The sequence below is a fragment of the Sminthopsis crassicaudata genome, chromosome 2 (assembly GCF_048593235.1).
Source record: "Sminthopsis crassicaudata isolate SCR6 chromosome 2, ASM4859323v1, whole genome shotgun sequence".
Classification (NCBI taxonomy): Eukaryota; Metazoa; Chordata; class Mammalia; order Dasyuromorphia; family Dasyuridae; genus Sminthopsis; species Sminthopsis crassicaudata.
The window spans coordinates 163,830,363-163,852,463 of NC_133618.1; the positions used below are offsets into that span (position 1 = coordinate 163,830,363).

The window sequence follows — 22,101 nt, forward strand, 5'->3', positions numbered from 1 at the left end:
AGGTTTCTCAGGTGAAAAGACCTCAGAGGAAGACTTGTGTCTTCCCCTTCCTACTAGGCACAGCATGTCCCCTAAGGGAAGGCTGCAAGGGCCAGGGATCCTCCATCTGCACGGAAGCACACACTTCCCTCTAGGCCAGCATAAGGCAATTCCTGTCTCTTGCTGCCAGCCCCAGGTCCCGAGTGGGATGGGAAGAGCCTCTGGTACGGAAAAGAACTACCTTCCCTCTGACTTCTGGCCTCCTGCTGAGCCCAGTGGTGCCCTCTTTTCAATGATGAATATTCTTATACATAGACAAACCTTCCCAGTAATTCTGATGTATAGATCATCAGCCAAGCTCTATTCAGTTCCAGAAGGTTTCCTAAGGGTACATCATGGAGAGAATAACAGTTTAGAAGTTAGGAAAAAACTGGCACATGTGACTGTTGAGCTTTCCAAAACAGAATTAAGAGGATTTAGCCATTAACAATGGTCCTGAGGTACATTATTTTCGGATGTCATCTTTTTGTTGTGGCTAGGAACTATGATTTAATCTGTATGAGGAGCTTCCAGTGTAGAAATTTGCTTCCTTCCTCTCTTCCCCTATGGAGCCAGACCATCAATTTGTCTACAAACTAAGTCTGTAGGGTTTGGTCTGAAGCATTGAAAGATTAGATAGCTAATCCATGGATTTTTTCCCTAATATGTGGGATTGCTTTGTCACATAGTTTCACACCAAATTGCTTATGATGGATTCAAATCTCACCCTTGTAAGCATTTTTATGCTTACCCCTGATTTAGGCACCCCCTGATTTCTCATTTCCATTTTCCTCAATACTTCTACTCCAATATTTGAACTTAATTCTACCCAATCCATTCATGGTTCCTTCTGGAAATCTTGTTCCTTAGGCAATGGATTTTCCTTCATCTTAAATCTTTTCTTTTCCCATGATTATTCTCTGTCACTTCTTAATCAAAGTTGTCTCCCCATGATAATAACCAGAGTAAATATAACCAATGACTGGTCTTTTTGTTGAACAGGTTTGGGCAGATGGCCAGTGGTAACCACTTGAAGCTAAATATATCAATAGTATGTAAAGGATAATTTGAAGAGGAAAGATAGCCCTAATAATGAAGAGGATGAGGGAAGCCTCTTATAGGATATGACTTCATTCACTTAGATGTTCTCATGGGTCTTTATGCTAAATTCCTCCCAATTCCCCTCTCCCCAGGAAGGTTAATGAGCATATCATTATCAAAGAGGCAATCTAGGCACATTGAATACATTATTGATATCTTAATATAGTATGACCTGTTTCTACACATTAGTTTTATTTGTATTCAATTAAAATAATAGTTACCATTTTAAGTTTTGAAAAAGATTTAACATTTGTTTGATCCTTACAACAACCATGTGAGGCAGGAGTTATTATTATATATTATTATATAGTTGAAGAAATTGAGTGTGACACTAGTGTTGCCCAGGCAAGACTTGAACCCAATTACACCTGACTGTAAGCTCAAAGCTCTATCCACTGTAGGATTAGCTTAAATTAACCCTGATTCTCCTTGTCACCAGTCAAGTCTTTCAACTGGCCTGCCAATAGAAGCTGCAGCATTTAGACGAAAAATCAATAATTGAAAAATAACCTGAACCCTCAAAGCTTCATACTGAGGACATTATATGGTGGAGGGAAATCTGTTTGTTGCATGAATCAGATAGAAATAAAAATGCTTCCAAGTGTGAGATTTGTCTCTATCACAAGCAACTTAATGTTGACAGTATATGACAAAGCAATCCTTATGAGTGTAAAGACCCAAATATTAGTGAAAAATACAAAAAAAAAAAAAAAAAAAAAAAAAAGAAAGAAAGAAAGAAAGAAAATCCATGGATTAGATATCTAATGTTTCAGGTTACATTCCCCAAGACTAAGTCTGGGAACAAATGGATGCTCTGCATCTGTTGGGAAGGGAGGACGGAAGTAGATTCCTACACTGAAATATATCAATACATTAAATCATAGCTCGTGGCCACAGTAAAATAGCCTTTCCCTCAAGATGGCTCAGAAGGCGAAGAAGGAAACTGTTGTTCCCCCAAAGACAAAAACCAAGTCAAAGGTCTTGAAGGCCAAAAAGGCGGTGTTGAAGATAGTCCATAGCCACAGAAAGAAGGAGATCTAAACTTCCCTCACCTTCTGGTAACCCAAGACACTAAGACTTCGAAGACAGCCCGAATACTCTCAGAAAAGTACCCATTGGAGAAACAAGCTCTGCCCTCATTCAGTTTCTCTTGACCACTGAGTCTGCTATGAAGAAGATTAAGACTGGTGGACTTCAAGCCAACAAGCATCAGATCAAGCAGGCAGTAAAGGAATTGTACCTCATCGACATGGCCAAGGTCAACACACTGCTCTGGCCTGGTGGAGAGAAGAAGGCCTTTTGCCTTGCTCCATACTACAATGCTTTAGATGTTGTCAACAAAATCAGAATCATCTAAACTGTGTCCAGCTCTCCCACTTTTCCTACAATAAAGAAGTTTTTCAGTAGAAAAAAAAAACCAAACAGATGATATCCCAAAATAATGTATTTCAGAATCATTGTTAATGGTTAAATCCCCTAATTCTAATTGTGGAAAGCTTAACAGTCACATGTACCAGATTTTCCTGATGTCAAATCTCTCACTCTCTTCAGAAAACCTACTGGGACTGGAAAAAAAATATATATATATATATATACATATATATACATGTATATATAATTATATATTATATACATGATTAATCAATTAATACCTTGCAATTTCAAAGAGAGACTGCAACCTTATTGATTATAAATATTAATAACAATTCCCTTTAAATTACTTCCTATCTTAAAGAACTATATTATATTAAGAGAACTCTCTTTGCACAGAAATGCATGCTTCTATGGCACTTAGTCAAAAGGACACCAATTTGTACTGCTAAGTGATATTCTATGGCTAATGTTTAAGATATAATAATTAAAACTATTAACATTAGGCTCTTGGAATTTAACTCACATGTATATACAAAAATACACATACCCCCTATATGTATATTTGCATTGCTGAGATCTGGCCCTGGCCCTGCCCTGCCCTAGCCTGTTGGGGGATGACCTTGTCCCCTGCCCTCTTGGGATCTCAGGTGTCTCACCTGTAAAGTAGGAAATGGCATTGCATCATGGGAGTCCAGCTCCGGGCCCCGGGCCTGCTCTGATCCAGGGAAACCATTTCTGTTGTCTGGGCACTGAAGAATGTGTGTGGGTGAGGCTGGGGGCCGGGAGGAATTTAGGACCCGGCTTTTTCTGCCTTTGGGCCCCCACATTGTCCAGAAGCCCCGGCCTCCCATCTCCTGTGCCTTTTCCTGAACTCACTTTCAGGGGCAATGTGGGTTTCTGGGGTATACACACACACACACACACACACACACACACACACACACACACACACTCTCTCTCTCTCTCTCTCATATATATACTCAGGGTAACTAACTCCTCCCCATCATCTTTGAGATAGAAACAATCTTGGACACCATCTCAATGAATGCACAGTTGATTTAAGAATTCTTTCTACAACATGCCTGAGAAGTTATCATCTAGCCTCTGAAAGAAGATTTCTTGTGGAGGCAAAATGACTATCACCCAGGGCTGCCCTTTCTGGAGAGTTTAAATTGTTAAGTTATCTGTTCCTTATGACAAGCCCAATTATGTTTATTTGCTACTTCTGCCCATTATTCTTAATTGGTCCTTATGGGAACAAGCAGAAATCTAATCCCTATTCTAAAAGATATTCCTTCAAATACTTGAAGTTCCTAAAGTCTTCTCTCTAAGATGAACATGCATAATTCATTCCACCAGTCCCAGCAGAGCATTATCTTCAGACCCTATGCCATCATGTTGGATTCCTAGTCCTCCAAAATTTTAGTTACCATTTTTGTGTCATCTATAACTCTGACAAGAATGTTAACTGTTATAGGGCAGCTAGGTGGCATCGTGAATAAAGCAAAATAAAAATAAAGTAAAATGAATTGGAAAAGGAACTGGCTAACCAAATCCAGTATTTTTCCAAGAAAACCCCCGAAATGGAATGATGAAGAGTTGAACACAACTACAATAACTGAGTAGCATGTTATCTATACTTTTACTTAAATCATTGACGTAAATGTTAAATAGCACTGACCCAATCCCAGATATTTGGGTCATTCCCCCAGACTCTGCTGTGCTAGCTGACTTTCAACTGCTAATGACTACTTTTTTGTCCCTGCCATCTAATTCACTTAAATATACCATAGTTCATATTTATATTACCATGTAGCATGGATCTCTCCATTATTTCCATAAGAAATGGCATCATAAGAAGCTTATATGGACTCTCACTTAAAATCTAGATGAACTATAAGGTAACATTTCCCCAAAGGACCTTAAAAATAACCCTCTCAGAAATTGAAATGTGGTTAGTCTCTCTCTCTCTCTTTTTTTTTTTTTTTTGTGAAAACATGCTGGCTCTTTGTGTTACCAATTCATATTCCAGATATCCACTCCCCATCTCTCTAATAATACGCTGTAGAATTTCCCATAGAATCAAATTGGCCTGTATTTTTCAGCCTCTGTTATAGTCCAATTTGGGAAAATTGGGACATTTGTTCTTTTCTTATCCTGTTGCATGTCTTCTGTTTGCCAAGAAATTTCCAGGATCAGCAAAAACATGTGCCAGTCATTGGCTCATTGGCTCAGTAATGACATTTGCCAGTTTTTATTATAAGGGGGCCTATACTTTACCTGGATCTAATGATATGAACTCATCTAGGGAAGCTAAGTACTTTTTTACTGTCTTATTTCTTATCTTGGATATCAACTCCATTTTAGCCTTTTTAATTCTATCTAATTATCAGAGAAAATAGGACCAAAAACCAACCAGCCAATTAAATGAATAAACAAAAAAATCCACAGCTTTTCCTTATTATCATTATCCCTTATTCTTTTATGGACACACAGTGTAATACCATGGTTAGTGCTGGCCTTTCCATTGGGAAGTGCTAGATTCAAACCTTTATACCCTTATTGACTTCTCTTACCTCTCTGAGCTTCTGTTTCCACCTCAGCAAAGGGGAAATAATAATAATCCCTAATCCATGGAACTGTTGGGAGAGTGGAATTTGAAAAAAAAAGTATATAAAGTGCTTTTCAAAAGCAATATATAAAATTAATTATTGTTGTCACTCTAATTTGCACATGCTTAATCTATAACCTTTCTCAAAAGCAGCATGGCTTCTGTTCCTTCTAATTTATCCATGATTTTTGTTATTATTTGTTATTTTTTCTTTTACTTTAGACTGGGCTTCCTTACACCTCCCAGAATGGACGTGCTGTGGCCATGCTTGGCAGGCATGAAAACTCTGATTTGTTCCATTTCTAACCTGGACTGCCTCATCCTGATGTCTCCCTGATTTAGTCTTAGGTTACTCAGAACACCCGAATTCAATCAGTATACATCCTCCAGCCTGCTTGGTTTATTGGAGGAATTCTTAAACATCTCACATATTGGTTTCTCTCTGTCATTAAATGGCAACTGTCTGAGGGCAGAGAATGCTTTTATTCTCCCTAAAGCTCAGTTTCTACATATATAAAATGAGCAGATGGAACTCACCAGAATTTCAGGTCTTTTCTGCTTCTGGATCGCTAATCCTATAATCTTAGGATTCCATGATCTCATGTATGTCCCCAAAGATAGATTAATCATTGAATAAATAGTAAATATTTTTTTCTTAAAAAAAGAGAAAACAGTGTGGAACATTTCATAACTTTAATTATTAATTAAAATTCACTTGTTCAGATATAGTGTGCTCATAAAAATATAATTAATAATTTGAATTTGAAAATACTTTGAATTTACAAATGAAAAGAATTATCTTTACAAATTACATTTTAAAAGGAAAATTTTATTGTATTATTTTTTGATTTGTATTATATTCAACACCAAAATTGTTAGAAATTTAAAGTCTTGATAATGATGAATGTTTTTGCTTCTTTCATTGATTTATATGAATAAGAATAGAGGAATTTCCTCAAGAATAATTTGTTAAATGAATAACTATTTAAAAGGAGCAAAGCAAATTCTTCACAGATTCTTATATAAATTTGATAAAATATTCAGATAATTCTCCTTTTGCTCTCTATAAAGATTCCATAACAATGCACCATCTGGAGTCACAGAGGGAAGGAATATTATCCTCTCCCCTGTACTTTAAGAAAGGAGAGGGAAGTTCTCTCCTATTTTTATTAATTTTAAGAATTCCAGTGGATTTCATGATCAGCCTCAATGCTTTTTGAGAAAAAAAGTTCTCCCAAGGCATAAATTCAATGCTGCTTGAAACTTGCAAACTATTAAATGTATTTCTAACAGTATGACATTGGCTAAGAAAATTTGAAAAGCAGATGATGATCCTAAACAATACTCAGCAATTTTACTTTCAACATAGCTAATTAATTAATTCCATCCTGACTCAGCATCAATTGATATCACATTCTTACATCTATCATAAATCATGTAAATGCAACTTAAGTTTTCAGCACAAGTTTTATTAAAGATCTCAGGTTAGAAAATCACAAACCAGTATGATAATTTACAAGGAAATGACAGCTGACTGAGAGCCTCAGCTTGTGTCACTCAAAATTGTCAGCAGCTAGAAGACTCTCATATCTGGAAGTGGGATTGATGAACCATAGGTGTGTGTCTGCTACTCTTTTAAATGGTTCTTAAAGCCTCATATTTCTCAGTTAGAGGACAAAAATGAAAGGGGTGTGGAAAGTGCTTATCCAAAATGGTATAAATACTATTTCAAAATAGAGAGCAATCCATCAGATTGGATTGTTTTGTGTATTCAAAAATATATATTCAAGAAAATCCCCTTATGGGAATAGAGATAGATCACACAAAGGCAAATGCTTCCTTTTCACCAGAAGGAATCTCTTTGATGTCAGCCAAAGTAATAAATGTCATTTTTATATACCCCAAACACTCTAGGTAGGATTTTTACAAAGAACTTTATTTTCTTTTGGTGCTATGCAAAAAAAAAAAAATAAAGATGCTTAATATTCTTACCTTGTTTAAGGATCCATGTTCTAAACCCAATTAACTCCCCCACAATAATGGAATTCTACTAAAAGAAATTTGTAAGTTACTGAAGACTGGGACCTAGAGGTGAGTAAGTTGATTAGGAGGGCTGGAGGGCACTGCTGAGCTCTCTTGGAAAAAACAGGGCAGATGGAATGAATGCTATGGGACATTCTCTGGGGATTTTGAACTCTATAATAATCCATTCCCTGCCTTTAGGGGAAGAGTAGTTGAATAACCATTGTCTTAATCAGGAAACCTGTGGCCTGATAAATTTTTTTTAACTTGAAATATTCTATACTTCCTTAAAAAATAGGATCATACATACTTTAGACTTGCATGGAAATTATATAGTTTAATACCTTTATTTACTATTGAATAATCAATCTATAGAAAGAAGAAAAGAAGGAAAGAAAAAAGGAAGAAAGAAAGAGTATGCTTTTAAACAAGTAAGACAAGCATATAGGTAGAAAAATTTTTCCACAGCAACAGGAGAAACAGCCATTTTTCACTTCATTGCATCAACATCAGACATCAAACTAAGGCCTAGAAACTTCCTGATGCTTGGAAAGAGATGTTTTCTAATATCTCAAAAACCTCTCTTGCAAGTAATATCAGGTTTCCCCTGACATTTAGTTTTGCAGAAGGACATTCCTAAGTTCTCTTGTAAGCAAAAGAGAAATAGGATAACTACCATATGACCTGCCACTAGGGTAGAAGATTCACAGGATTTAGAACTATAAAGTATCTTGGAGAGAAAGATCATTGCATCTGACCCCTCCATTTTGCAAGTGAGTAAACAGATGAAGTAGTTTGCCCAAAGTTTTAAAAATAGTACATAGCATCCTATATTCTGTGTGCTGCTGAGCTTTTTCATGCTGCTGACTTGTGGCTAGGCTATCCTGCTATTGTAAAAACAAAAACAAAAAACAACAAAAATGGAATAATTAAAGTCAATTTAAGGTAATTATGGATTTTCTATTTTTCTATGGGCTGTCAAGAGGCTCGAATACCCTAAGATGCTGTAGGGGAAGGGACATTTATTAAGCACCTACCTACCTACTATGTATCAGACACTGTGCTAAACTAAACACTTTGTAAATATTATACCATTTTATACCCACAAGATCCTTAAGAGGGAAGTGCTATTATACAAATAGTTTTCTTTGCATTGTTGGCCAATCCCTATGGTAGGCTGAATAACAGCCGTGACAGCAGCAACAAGGATAAAATCAGTGACATTTATTAAGCATTTTAATATTTGCAAAATGCTTTACAAACCTTAGCTTATTTGACCCTCACAATAGTCCTGTGAATAATGACAAGTTTTATAATGCCCATTTTATTGATTAATAAAGTAAGCTCAAAAGAGATAAGTGACACGTTCTTGGCCACACAGCTATTAAATATCAGAAGCGATATTCTAAGCCAGGTCTCCCTGACTTCATGGATAGACTTATAGTCTGATCAGGAGGAAAGTGACCATGAATCTGCTTGTAATGCTATGACAGCCTGTCCTCCAATCCCCTTCTCTCAAGAGAACAACAGGTGGCCTCCAGGAAAACTCACAGAATTCCTCTGTCAAGGTTTCATTAGTTTCTACATTGCCATGTGTGTGTGACTGTAGGGCAGAACAATTATTTAGATCCCATTTCTGCTAAAAGCAAAGACTGTGTACTGCTTTTATTTCATTTGGATGTCAAGATGTCTCTCTGAGGCTTCATTTTTTAGAAGAGATTGCATCAATGATTCTTCTCTTTGCAATAATTTGTCACAACCTCCCTAGAGATGATTTGCATTTGCATAAAGTGGACAGATATCAGAAAAAACAGGGGTTTTTGTAGCTTTCTTTGAACATTCCTTACCCTTCCAACACATTCACACATAAATAAGTAGACATTCCTTCTGTGGAACTTGGCTAAATTAAAACACCAATGAGGAAGGAGAAATTATTAACTCCAGTAAAATCTTGCAGAAAATACAAAATCACAAAAATGAAGATCTGATTACCCGAAACTAGAAGCAGCAGCGAAATTACCCCTGTCCAATGTACTTGGTAGGACTTCAGAAAATAACCAACCACAACAGGTTGGTACCAGCTGGCCCTTAACCAACATAAGCATCTGTAGAATCCTTCTGGTTCTATTTTATAAACTTCATTGATAAAAAAAAATGTTCATGGCTTGGAACGCTATGCAAGTCAGTCTCCTTCTTCTCTTCCTTCTGCTGTTTCTTTAGAATTTCACTCTCCTCCCCCATAATTTTTTCTTTTACTTATGGCAGATGCCCAGTTTAGTAAAGTCAAGCCAGTATACATGTCATTCCTTGAGCCTAAGTGTGAGTTCACTTTATTTGTATGCTCTATGGATAGAACCCATGCTTTCTGACCCATTTTGATGTTTTACTCTCAAAATATAATGCTTTCAATGACTTATGCTGCTTTCTGCTATAGAAACTCATCATTTTAAAACCTGTCTACTCCAAAATAATGTCCCATGGGTAGAATTCCTTGAATTCCCCATTCTCAGAACAATAAACTTCATAGGTGACCCAAAGAGAAATAGAAAGGTGTTTGGTGGGTGTATGTAAACTGTAGTATATTACCTATAATGAATGCGCATGACATAAATAACATCATCAAGGATTTCTTGATGTCTATGAAGAGGAAAAAGGAAGTAGACTAGTCATTTAATGAGAATGAGGGTTAACAGATGGATTGCCTGGTATCCAATAAAATTCTACTGAAGCAGAGGAAGGATTTTAGCATGTTGGGTAAATTGATCCATTGAAACCACACTCAAGCATTTAGGAAACATCTACCATTTTCCAGGCACTAGGAATACAAAGATAAAAATGACATAGTTCCTGTCCCCAAGGAGCTGACATTCCACCTGGAGACATAAATATATTCAAAATACTTATGGAAGAATTACAAGTTGTTCATGGGATAAGGAGGGAGAAACTTGCAGCTAGGCTGATTGGTGAAGGCTTCAAATAGGATGTGGTATTGAAATGAACTTCAAAAGAAACTAGGAATGGTAACAAAGAGGAATGGAAGGAAAGATATGGTCAAGAATCACAGAATGAGAAGGTATGGGTGGATTGTGATTTATACAAAAGAATAGAATTCTGTCCCTAATGAAATCAAGTATTCTTGATCCTATGGGCTTGGGAAATTTACTTCTCTGGGCCCCAGCTTCCTCATTGTAAAATAAGAATTCTACTAAATGGTCTCAGTCCCTTCCAACTCAGATTCCTAGTATTCTCATATTCTACACAGTCTTACAATAACAGCAGTGATGGAAACAAGTACTGGAAGTGAGATTTGACTCCAAGTCCAGCATGTTCTTTACAAGAACTTAGTGAATCTAGGGAATGACACCCAACTGCTGACAACCTGCCTTCTCTTTAGTTTTTCATATTTCTCTATTCAGATGTGTCTGTTTAAATCATCTGTGATTTCTTTCTATGTTCTTAGTAACTTTTTAACTCTTTCTATATTTTCCTAATTTCTTCTCATCTTTCCACTTCCTTTCTATTCTTCCAGGCTACTTTCCTTTGTTCCATCTCTCCTTGATTGGGGAATGACAGCTTTCCTCTTACCAAATAATAGCTATCAGGTCTTGCCTAAATTTTGCAGTATAGTTCGTCATATAGACTCAAGCCTTATTTCCAAGCATAAATAAGGCCTTGAAATGAAGCCAATTTGTAGGCAAGAGTGGCCACAGAGATAGAAAGAAAAAGACTAGAGAGAAGAGTTCATTATAAAAATCTTTTCTTCCTCACTCATCTGCTAAACTGGCATTTTATTAACATTCTTGAATATTATTAATGTAATAGCCCTATATCCTCTTAGTGCTGATTGCTCTTCTTGTTTCTTTGGTTGGCAGGTTCATTTATGAACATTTCCTAATTAAAGCTCTGATCTTTCCAACCTTAAAATAAAATTAGCCTGCATACAAAATTTATCTGATTCTTAATGCATATGGTCGGGATCATGGAAGAAACAGCAGAGAACATACTTGGTCCTAGCTGCCTCATTTTGTATTGTCTATGTTTATCAAAAATTCCTTAATGAGATCAAACTCTTTGCAACCAGTCTTGCTTTTTTTTTCTTGGCATTTGTCAGTATTTTCTATGTGTCCTATACACTCAAACCTGACTGTAAAGCCAAACTGGTATATATCAATAGATTGCTTGGTTTCTGTTAGCATGTTGCTTGGTTACAGCAATATGCAACTAGATTTTCATTGAAGGCAAAATGCCTTCTATCTATCTAGTAGAAAGAGTTAGCTCTCATTTCCTAAGGTGACATTCATCTCTTTCCAACACACTTGAGAAGGGATGTTTTATACAATTAGAGACATACTATGAAATATATGTACTGAATAAACTCAGGTGCTTAGAATTCCAGCAAACAATTAAAAATTTGAAATTTCTTATTACTTGTATGATGCCTTTGATAAACTAACCATTGGGGAAAATGTGCTATTTGGGCCAAATAGGCAGTTTTCCTTTGGTCTCTAATGTGTTAAAAACCTGATATACTGAAACGGGATTTGCTGTGCTTAAAAATCTTCAAGGCAATTAAAACAAAAAAGCCTCCATTTTCAATTAGACTGCATTCTCAGACTTATAGTCATATTTAAATGACTTTCTTTTGGATTCTATCTTTGTGAAGAATTCTCCTTTTTTAGCATATTACAGCTCTACCTATCCTCTATTAAAAAAAAAGGACAAAAATTCCTAAATCAAGAATTATCATATAAAGATTTTAATATATAATATTGCAAGCTCTTTAAATTTAGTGAATCTAGGAAATGACACCCAACTGCTAACAACCTGCCTTCTCTTTAGTTTTTAATATTTGTTTGTTAATATTACTTTCCTTTCTATTTGTCTATTATGGGAGTTCTGTCTAGTTTTTATATCAAATAGATATTCTGCCTTCAAATAGTTATCCATATTAATAATTCTCTATTTGTTCCCACAAATTACATTTACATTACATTTGTCCCACAAAAAAGAGAAGGGATTTCTATGACATAAGTAATTCAAAGAATCAACAGATTCAATACAATGTGGATCTGGTGGTAGAATTAAAAGTCTGTAGGATCTTCCCATTGATACCTTGGTAATAAATCACTTTCACCAAGTTTCATACTCAGTGTCCTGTACTGATTCCCTATTTCCCAATATTGTGTCTCAACTCCCAAACCTAATAATAGAGTCATTCTAACTGTCCAAATACCAACATAAGAACTTTAGTTAAGCAACATTGTCCTCCCCATTCCGTGGAATGATGGTGTTCCGCTCAACAAGCATGGAATTAACTTCATTTTTGTACTGTCACTTGGTGCTCACTATGTGCTGAATCTTCTATCTTCTTTCTACTCACATAGATTATACAGATTATATTCAGATCCTCATTATTTCTTATCTGGATTATTAGCATAGCTTCTTAATTAGTCTACTTGCCTTGTATCCATCCCCCAATCTATTCTTTATATAGTGATCATAATGTTTTTCATAAAACATAGGTCTGACATGTCCTTATCTTGTTTAATAAATTTCTGGGACTCGTTACTGCTTCTAAGATATAGTACAAATCACTTTTTCTGGTATTTGAAGTTCGTTATCTTACCTTTCCAGCCTCATTTTACATTATTCCCTTTTAGACAATCTACTTTAGCTATCTGGTCTTGCTGTTCCTTTCTCCATCACCAAGCCTGAAAATGACCACCTGCCTCCTAGACTCCTTGACATCTCAAGTCATTCTGATCTTTACTGGGCTTTGATGGATCTAGAGGGAAAAGGGAGGCAGGTGACCTTGCTCAGTCCTCCCTAACTTAAATGAAATTCACTTGCATGCCATGGTATCATCAAGAGCAACAACAGCTCAAGCACTTCATTCCAGTACCCTCCTTCTCATCCAAAACAAAACAAACTTAAATGTCTGTTTTTATAAATTGTGTGTTTGTGTGTTGCTTTAAGGTTCACAAATATCTCATTCTCATAACAATGCTAGGGTGGATTTTACTAGCAACCCTATTTTATACATGAGGAAACTGAAGAAGACAGAGATTCAGTCATGTGCCAAGGTCAAACAGCTAGCAAAGGTCTGTGGAAGGGTTTGAACCCCATTATTCTAGACTGCATGCCCACCATTCTAAATATTATGCCACATAATTGCCTTTATGACACCTAGGCTGAAGGCAAAGTGTTTTACTTCTCAGGAACTAATTTACACATGAATATTGTGGGAACTTTGAGATTGATAACGGAAATCGTGATAATCACAACTTTTTGTTGTTGTGATTGTATACTGTCTTTTTGTAGCATGTGTGACAGAAATGTGAATTTTGGTTTCTCACTCTAAGAAAGAGATTAGTTACCTCATACAAGGAGAACTTGCTTTGAGTCAGAAGATAAACTGAAAAAGAAGATGCAGGATATCAAAAAAAGCAAATCTGAGATAGAAGCCAAGGAAAAACATAAAAGCAAGGAAAAGATTTCCCACTTGCTTCTTGAAAGGAGACAAGCTGAGGCAGGTCTAGCTGAGTGCAAGACTCAGAATTGCGACTGTCTGATGCTTTAAACGAACCTAACCTAGTTGAGTCCTGATAAGTATCTGTCCTGTAGAAAAGCAGCAAGATTGAAAGCTTAGATGGGCTTAGAGCTATCCTAATCCTGAGTTTACTGGAAGAAGACAGGCTTTTTCTAAGAGCTTAGCTCATTGGGGGAAGAAAAATCCCCTGTTGCTTAACAGAGTAGGTTGAGGAAAGGAGAGGCTTGTCAGTCTTGCCTTTTGCTAATTCTGTTCTAGGAGGAGTAAACTACTTAAGTACAGCCAGTAAATCATATCTTAATAGTTCTAAGGTACCCAGGACTAGCAAAACTACTTTTGCTAAGACTATTAAATAGCTTCAGAACCTAACCAAGGTTTTCAAATAGCGCACCCAGTGAAGAGGCAGCTGCATCCAACAAGTGATTTGTGATGCACATTGTTCCCTAAGCAGAGGAAGCACAGGGAAGTCTATAGTCTGGAGATAAGCTTTGGGAATTTTGGGAATCATGTGCTCCCTGTTAAGTTTTGTAAACTTATGCTCACTTTTCCCCATGGAAACTGGAATGTATTGGAAAGCTTGTGCAAGATTTATATGTGAACTAAATTATGGTGACTATTTTGTTATGTATTGCATTTAATAAATGTTTCATTGCCAAAAGTTAATAGTGATATCTTGTTTGATTTGCTTAAGTGGGAATCATAACAGTGGGAATCCAGGAGCTGCTATTATAAGCATGCATCTCTGTTTCAGAATCCTAAAAACCAATTGTAGCCATGTGCTCTATCCTATTCAAAGAAAACAAAGCAAAACAAAACAAGAAAAAAACTACCTGTCAGTATAAGTATAGGTTTGAGTGACTGAAGAAGCCTATGGAGAGAAAAGAGAGAAGAGATGGGGTCCAGATGCACATACCCCTGGACACTAAAACTCATATACATACAAGTCATTCCAAGAATATAATGTCAACTACCCCTTTTTATTTTTCTAGACTTCTAGTATCATCCAAATACTCTACAATTCAATAATTTTGGCTTCCTTCTTATTATTCATACAAGACATTCAATCTCCCAAATCTGAACATCATTACTGACTATCCCTGATGCCTGGAATTATCTTTTCACCTCCATCTTCTAGCTTCCTTCATCCTCCTTCCTCCTTTATCCTGTATATTTCTTGCTTGTATGGAGTTGTTTGTATGCTGTTTCCCTCATTAGACTGGGAGTTCTTTGAATACAAGGGCTGTTTTTTTTTCTTTTCTTTATATTCCTGGTGTTTAGCACAATGCTTGTCACATAGGAGAGGCACTCGGCAAATGCTTGTTGACTTGACCTGAGGGGAGGCATTTTACCTTTGTTTTGGCTGATGTACATGTCACAAGCAGACACTTCATAAAGGCCTTTTGGTTTATTGATTTCCCTTCTAAAATAAAATATTCAAGGCACACAAGCATGATTCATCTGAACAGTATACATGTCTTTGGACTCTTTCATTTCTCACTTCCAAATCATATTTGCCAATATGTTTTTCTCAATTATCCCATGAGTCAATATGTTCATTGAAATAATCAAATATTTCTCTATCGATTGAATTAGTTTGGATTATGTCATCAAGATGCAAGACAGTGTTATAGAGGAAAGAATGTTGGATTTGGAATCAATGGACCAGACTACAAATTTTGGCTATGTCAATTACTACTTGTGTGATCTTGGACAAGCTATATAATCTCTGTAGGCATCAGTTTCCTTATTTTTTAACAGATAAAATCTTACCTAACAGATAAGCTAAGATGATTTCTAAGATCCCTTCTTTTTTTTCTTAAACTTCCACCTAACAAAGGCAAACGTTTTTCTCAATATTTTATTTTTCCAAATACATGCAAAGATAGTTTTTAATATTCAGTTTCATAAGACTTTGTGTCCCAAATATTTCTTCTTCCCTCCTCTCATCTCCTCTCTCCCCAAGAGAGGAGGCAATCTGATATAGATTAAATAAGCAATCATTTTAAATATATTTCCATATTTTGTTATATTGTACAAGAAAAATCAAATTAAAAGGGAGAAAACCACAAGAAAGAAAAAGCAAGAAAGCAAACAACCAAAATAGGTGAAAATGCTATGCTTCCATCTATATTCAGTCATCATAATCTTTCTGGATTATGGTTAGCATTTTCCATCACAAGTCTATGGAAGTTTAAATATATAATCTTGTCACACTAGGATACATTCTTCATAGACTTTTTCATCTGTTTCTATTGTGGGTACCTCCATCTTTGTTTACACTCAGATTTGCAACCTCAGAATCTTTTTCAACCCTTCTTCATTTCCCTAGATTCAGTTTCCATGTTTCCTTGAATGTATCTCCACTACACCTCTCAAATGTATGAGAAACAAGTTCTATTGCTAATATTCCCTACGAATGTGACTTAGTTTGGGAATGAGCAACTCCATTCTGGAATTTAGTATGTTCCTATTTTATTAAGCTTTCTTATTCTAAAATTCTGGAAAAGAACAACCATCAGTAATATCCTCCAGGCAGTGAATAAGTTATGCTAATTTCCCAGTGGGGAAGATCATTTGGGGAATTCATATATTTATTTTTTTTTAATTCTAAAAGGTAAATGCCAGTTTGTTTAATTAATGCTTTATTATTCAATCACAGATGTTTCTGTGTGAAAGTATTGACTAAGCTTGGCGCTCTAGTATGAAATTCAAGATTCTTGAAATTTAAGCATATTTATTAGATTCCAAAGCAATATCATGTATCAATAGTCCTTAAAAATTAGTGTATAATCTCTGGGCTTGCAAAAAAATTAGCTTATTCAATGTGTAAAGTGAGACTAGTTTATGAATTTTGTTCTTTAGTATCCTACATGTTAATTTTTTTTTTTTACTCCTTGGAATATTTATCAGGCAGAATTGTGCTGGAGTCAACTTGTACTGGTTCAATTAGAGCTGATTGTTAAATTTTTCATTCAGCATGACCATTAATATATATCAAAAGTCAGCAGACACTATGAATCAAGCTTTGATTTGTTGTTTTATTGATAGTAGCATTTAAAGGAATGGATAAAAGCTAATAGTGCAGATTAAATGTGAAAATGTATTGGTTACCTTTTTGGAGGGCTAGTTGTTAAACATTTATAAGCATACTATATATGTGTGTATCTCTATATACAAGTGTGTATGTATACACAGACTCCCACATATATACATATATATGGATTTCTGTTTATATGTTTGTATATACACATATAAATATATACACATATGTGGGGGATAGGTTGTTTACACAAATGTACAAATATAGGGGTAAGAGTATATACACACATATATGTATGTACATGTGTGTGTATATATATATATATATATATCTGCATATAGGTGGGTGTATACACACATATATATATATATATATATGTAGATACCCACATATATAAATGATTTTTACATCTCAGTTAGAACTACAAATTGTAATACCAAGTGGGTGCTAGGATGGAAAGAGCCAAACATTTTACCAGGGGTCAGAGAAAATCAGGTGGGTAATTTCTTATAATAGGCATGAGATCAAAAATCTAGAAAGCCAAAATAGAGGAACTAAGGGACTGGTCATTATTAGAGGTAAAAAATATGAAAAACAGGATCCAAGGAAAGATGTCCTTGGATAACCAAGATTAGAATAGACAAAAGTACAAATTTCAAATAAACAAGAAAGTTAGATTAGGGTCCTAGATTAGGACAAATAGAATTAACTAAAGAAGAGGAATAACACTATTTTGGTCAGAGACCCTTAGGTAGGTCTAACCAGAACAGAAAGGGGTCTCAGGACAGTGAGTGGATCTGAGTTCAGGTATGTTAATGGATGGAGAAAAAAAATTTAAATGTTGACTCTTTATAAGGAGAACTGTTTGAAGGACCTCTAGAAATTACTTACATCACTATAAACCTATGATAGATGACTATGACCATAAATTTCATATTGTTAAAGGAGCAGGGTGCAAAAATAAATGTCCTAAACTTTCACTGTGAAAGCTCAGATGAAAATCCTAAAATGACTTTCATATTCCAAGCAATGAATTCTCCTGTTTTTTATATTCTACTGAAAACTACAGGCAACAGATCCAACATACAGGATGACATGCTCCCTTTATGTGAAGAACAAACGAATTTCTGAGTTGAATAATACAAATATTATTTGCTGGAGGCCATATAGTGATACTCTGTAACTATAAATTATTTGAAACTAAAGTATAGGGTAATTTCATAAAGCTGTCAAACTGCACTTCCACATAATGTATCTGTAAGTAGAAAATAAAAAATGCTTTACCCCACAAGAAGATAGGGAACTCTTTGCAAAAATCAGTTCTGCTATTTTCTTTCCTTCTACATTAATACCCTCCTCTTATGACAGGCACTTTTTAGTAGCTTTTCACAGCAATATGGTCTTGCCTTCTAGTTTTACCATATCCATCTGTCTCTCTGCATGCACATAATGGTATTTCTTGAACTCAAAGAAGGTGATAGAATTGGGCATGAAAAGTCAATGATAAAATTTCATTTTGCCTTTATCAGAAAACCTTCTGAGAAAGGGGGTACTATGAGGTTACTATGAGGGGAGGGAGGGAGGAAGAGAGAGAAGAAAAAGAGAAAAGATCCAAGGAAAGTTGTCCTTGGATAACCAAGGTTAGATTAGATAATGGAAATTTAAAATAAACAAGAAAGTTAGATTAGGACAAATATAATGGAGAGAGAGGAGAGAGAGAGAGAAAGAGAGAGAGAGAGAGAGAGAGAGAGAGAGAGAGAGAGAGAGAGAGAGAGAGAGAGAGAGAGAGAGAGAGAGAGAGAGGGGGGGGGGGGAGGAGGAGGAGGAGGAGGAGGAGGAGGAGGAGGAGGAGGGTAAAAGAGAGGAAGGGAGAGAGGGAAGGAGAGACAGATAGACACAAAGACAGACAGAAAAACACATATATACACAGACACAAACAGGCTAAAAGAGTGTTCACATTATGAAATAAGGTTCTTCAAGTCTTTTAGTAGAAGCAAGTCACTAAAAGACTTGAAGAACCCTATATTATAATGTGAACAGTCTCATTTCATACATACATATCTGTAATCCTGCTGTTTCTTATTCCTGGAATTGTTTTCCCCTAAGCTCTGATTTTTGACATCTTATCCATCTAACACAGAACCACAGAATTTAAGTTAGCAAACTTTGATGTTCCTTTCCCCAGTCCTTTCTTGACTTCTCCACAGTTTTTTGTATTTAACCACTTTCTCCTCCTAGAGACCCGGTCCTCTTAAACAACAAAGGGCAAACAGCAACCTATCTGGCCACTACTTCTCACTCTCATTTCCTGCAGCTTCATTCAGGCTATATACGATGTCAGACATTTAGAGAAATGTGAGAATGTGAATGTCCTTCAATATCCTGTCTTAGCTCTTTTCTTTCCTTATTCCTTCTCTTTTATGAATTTTATCCATTTTTACGAGTTCAGTTATTTCTATGAAGGTAACTTACAAAACTACAGCCCACATTTCTCTTGAGTTCCAATCTCTTATCACCAGTTGCCTGATGGATATTTTCTGAATGTCCCATCGGTGTGTCAAACTCAATTCATCCAAAATAGACCTCATTATTTCATCTCCACAATACATTGCATATTCATTCCTTTTATCCAATCACGTAGAGACACTAGTTTGGCTCTCTTTACCTTTCATGTAAAATTTTATAACAGCCTCTATATTGGCCTCCCTCTTTACAATGTCTGTATTTTTCAGTCCATCTTCCATTTAGCTTCCAAAGAGCTTTGTAAGGAACAGGTCTGACCCCGTCATTCCTCAGCTCAAAAAGTTTTGACAGCTCTCTATTGACTCTTGGGGGAAAAAATTCTTTGACTTTCAAAGCACTCTTCTTATCTGACTCTAAAGTCAACAATCTCTATGCATAGTTATGGACTTCAAATTGTCATTCCATTCTCATTTTGTATTTCTCTCCCTTACATACACGACATATTTGTATTTCATACCTTTGTACAGTCTACTTTTACCTAAAATGTACTTCTTCCTTATCTCTGTCTCTTGTTAATAGTATATCCCTTCAAAGTTCAGCACAAGTGCCACATCCCCAAAAGAGGCTTTTTAAGAATAATCTTAAATATTAGTGTTTATCTTCCCTGAAATTACTTTATAATTTGTGTATATATGAATTGTATATGTAATCCATATGTATGTATGTGTATATATATATATATATATAAAGAGAGTGTGTGGGTGTATGTGTATATGCATTTTGCTTTTCCTCAGTAAAATAGTAGAAAGTGGAACACAAGCTTTCTGAGGGTAGAGTCTGCATCATTTCCGTCTTTATGTGTCCTGTGCATGGTAGACAATAACTAAATTTATGAATGATTTGGAAGGTAACTCTAAGGACATATAAATCATCTTATATCTGAGCCTAAAGTCTCTCTACCAAATCACCTACAAGTAAATAGTCATCCAAACATTTCTTGAAAGCAGCATTAAGATTTCCATTACTTTCTAAAGATGATTATTCCAGTTTTGGACAGATCCGGTAGTTTTTCCTTATATAGTAAGCCAAAACCTACTTCTCTATGGCTTCTAATCAGTGTTCCCAGTTCCCTCTTCTGGAGCCAAGAAGAACAGGTCCTAGCTTTATTTCACACAATAGCCCTTCAACTACTTCAAGGATACTCTCATAAATTCCCTTTCCTTGAAGCTTCTCTTCTCATACTAAAAGTTCTCAATTACATCAACAGATGCTGGGTTTTTTATCTAGGTCTCTCAGCATTCTAGTTGCCTTATGTTTGATGCTTTCTAGCTCATCAACGTCTTTCTTAAATTATTACACTCAGAATTGAATATAATACTCCATATCTGGTCTCAACAAGATACAGTACAAGAGATCAATCAATCCCTTTATTCTGAATATTAGACCTCTTTTAGCTTGGGTAATCTAAGATTTCTTGGCTACTGTGTCACACTGTTACCAAAGTCTACCTCATCAAATGATTACCCTATGAAATTTTTCCTAATCTAAACTAATTTTTCCTTTATCCAAGGTTACAGCATTTTGTGCTGTCTCTCTTTGTCTCTCTCTCTCTCTGTTTCTCTCCCTCTTTCTCTGTATCTCTCTCTCCCGTGTCTCATTTTTTCTCTCTCTGTTTCTCTTTCTGTCTTTCTTTGTTTCTCTCTCTGTTTCTGTCTCTCTGCCTCTGTCTGTCTCTCTCTTTCTCATTTATATTTTTTTAAATTGTGAGCTTGATTTATCCTCCAAACTGAACTGTGACCTCCAGAAGTTGCATGTTTTATTTGCTTTGTTTTACTCTAAATACCTAACACAGTAGAGTTGTTTTTGAGTTGTTTTCAGTTGTGGCAGACTCTTCAAGACTCTTTCTTGACAAAAACATTGCAGTAGTTAGTCATTTTTTTTTCTCCAATTCATTTTACAGATTAGGAAACTGAGACAAAGAGAGTAAAGTAGCTTGCCCAGGGTCACATAACTAATAAGTATCCTGGACAAGATTATATCTTCTAAAGATGAGTTTTCCTTAGGCCCAGAACTCTGTTAACTATGTCATCTAGTTGCCCTGAGAAATTAGTTTCAGCTCTCAAGATTACATCCTCTGGGAGTAAACATAATGTATGCATGCATTGTTTTTGTTTAATTTGATTAGTCATGAGTTCTTTTGGAGTTTGCTTGCAAAAATTACTGGTATGATTTGCCATTTCCTTCTTCCAGTCATTTTACAGAGGAGAAAACTAAAGAAAACAAGCTTAATTTAAGTGATGCCCAGGGTCATATAGCTACTAAGTGTCTAAGGCTGAATTTGAATTCAGGTCTTCCTGACTCCAGGATTAGCACTACATCCACAGTGCTATCTAACTGCCCCATTATTGAGTATTTAATAAATGTTGAATGAATGAATGAATTTGGAAAAAATACTTTTAACAATCACTAAAGTGCATGCACTTTGACCCAGTGATGTAACTGAAAGACATCAAAGACACCAAGAAAGAATGCAAATATACATAAATATTCCTAGCACTTTTAATAATAGCAAAGTAATAGGAAAAATGTAAGTTTCGATCAGTTAAGGGAATTGCTGAACAAACTATGGCTTATCGCAGTAATGAGATATAACAATGTAAAAAAAAAAGGTGAATTTAAAGGAATTTTTGGGGAAAATACTTGCATAATTGATCCATAGTGAAATGAGCAGAAACAAGAAAAAATTTTACATGCAACTACTAAGATATAGGGGCAACAATCTGAAATTGCAAATCAATACAATGGTTAATCATAACTTCAGAAAAGGCTGATGAGGAAGCATCTAACCAACTTCTTGGTGAAGAGATGATTGACTGGAGGGAAAGAATTGGATGTGCATTTTCAGATACAACAAGTGTGTAG

General features: G+C 35.6%; 1 protein-coding gene and 1 pseudogene across 4 annotated transcripts in view; one reads left to right on the forward strand and one right to left on the reverse strand.

The window, feature by feature from the left end:
* Positions 1 to 22,101, reverse strand: part of MACROD2 (mono-ADP ribosylhydrolase 2) — a 2,172,380-nt gene that overhangs the window by 195,051 nt on the left and 1,955,228 nt on the right. The window lies entirely within an intron of this gene.
* On the forward strand, positions 2,038 to 2,476 carry LOC141555165 (large ribosomal subunit protein uL23-like; annotated as a pseudogene).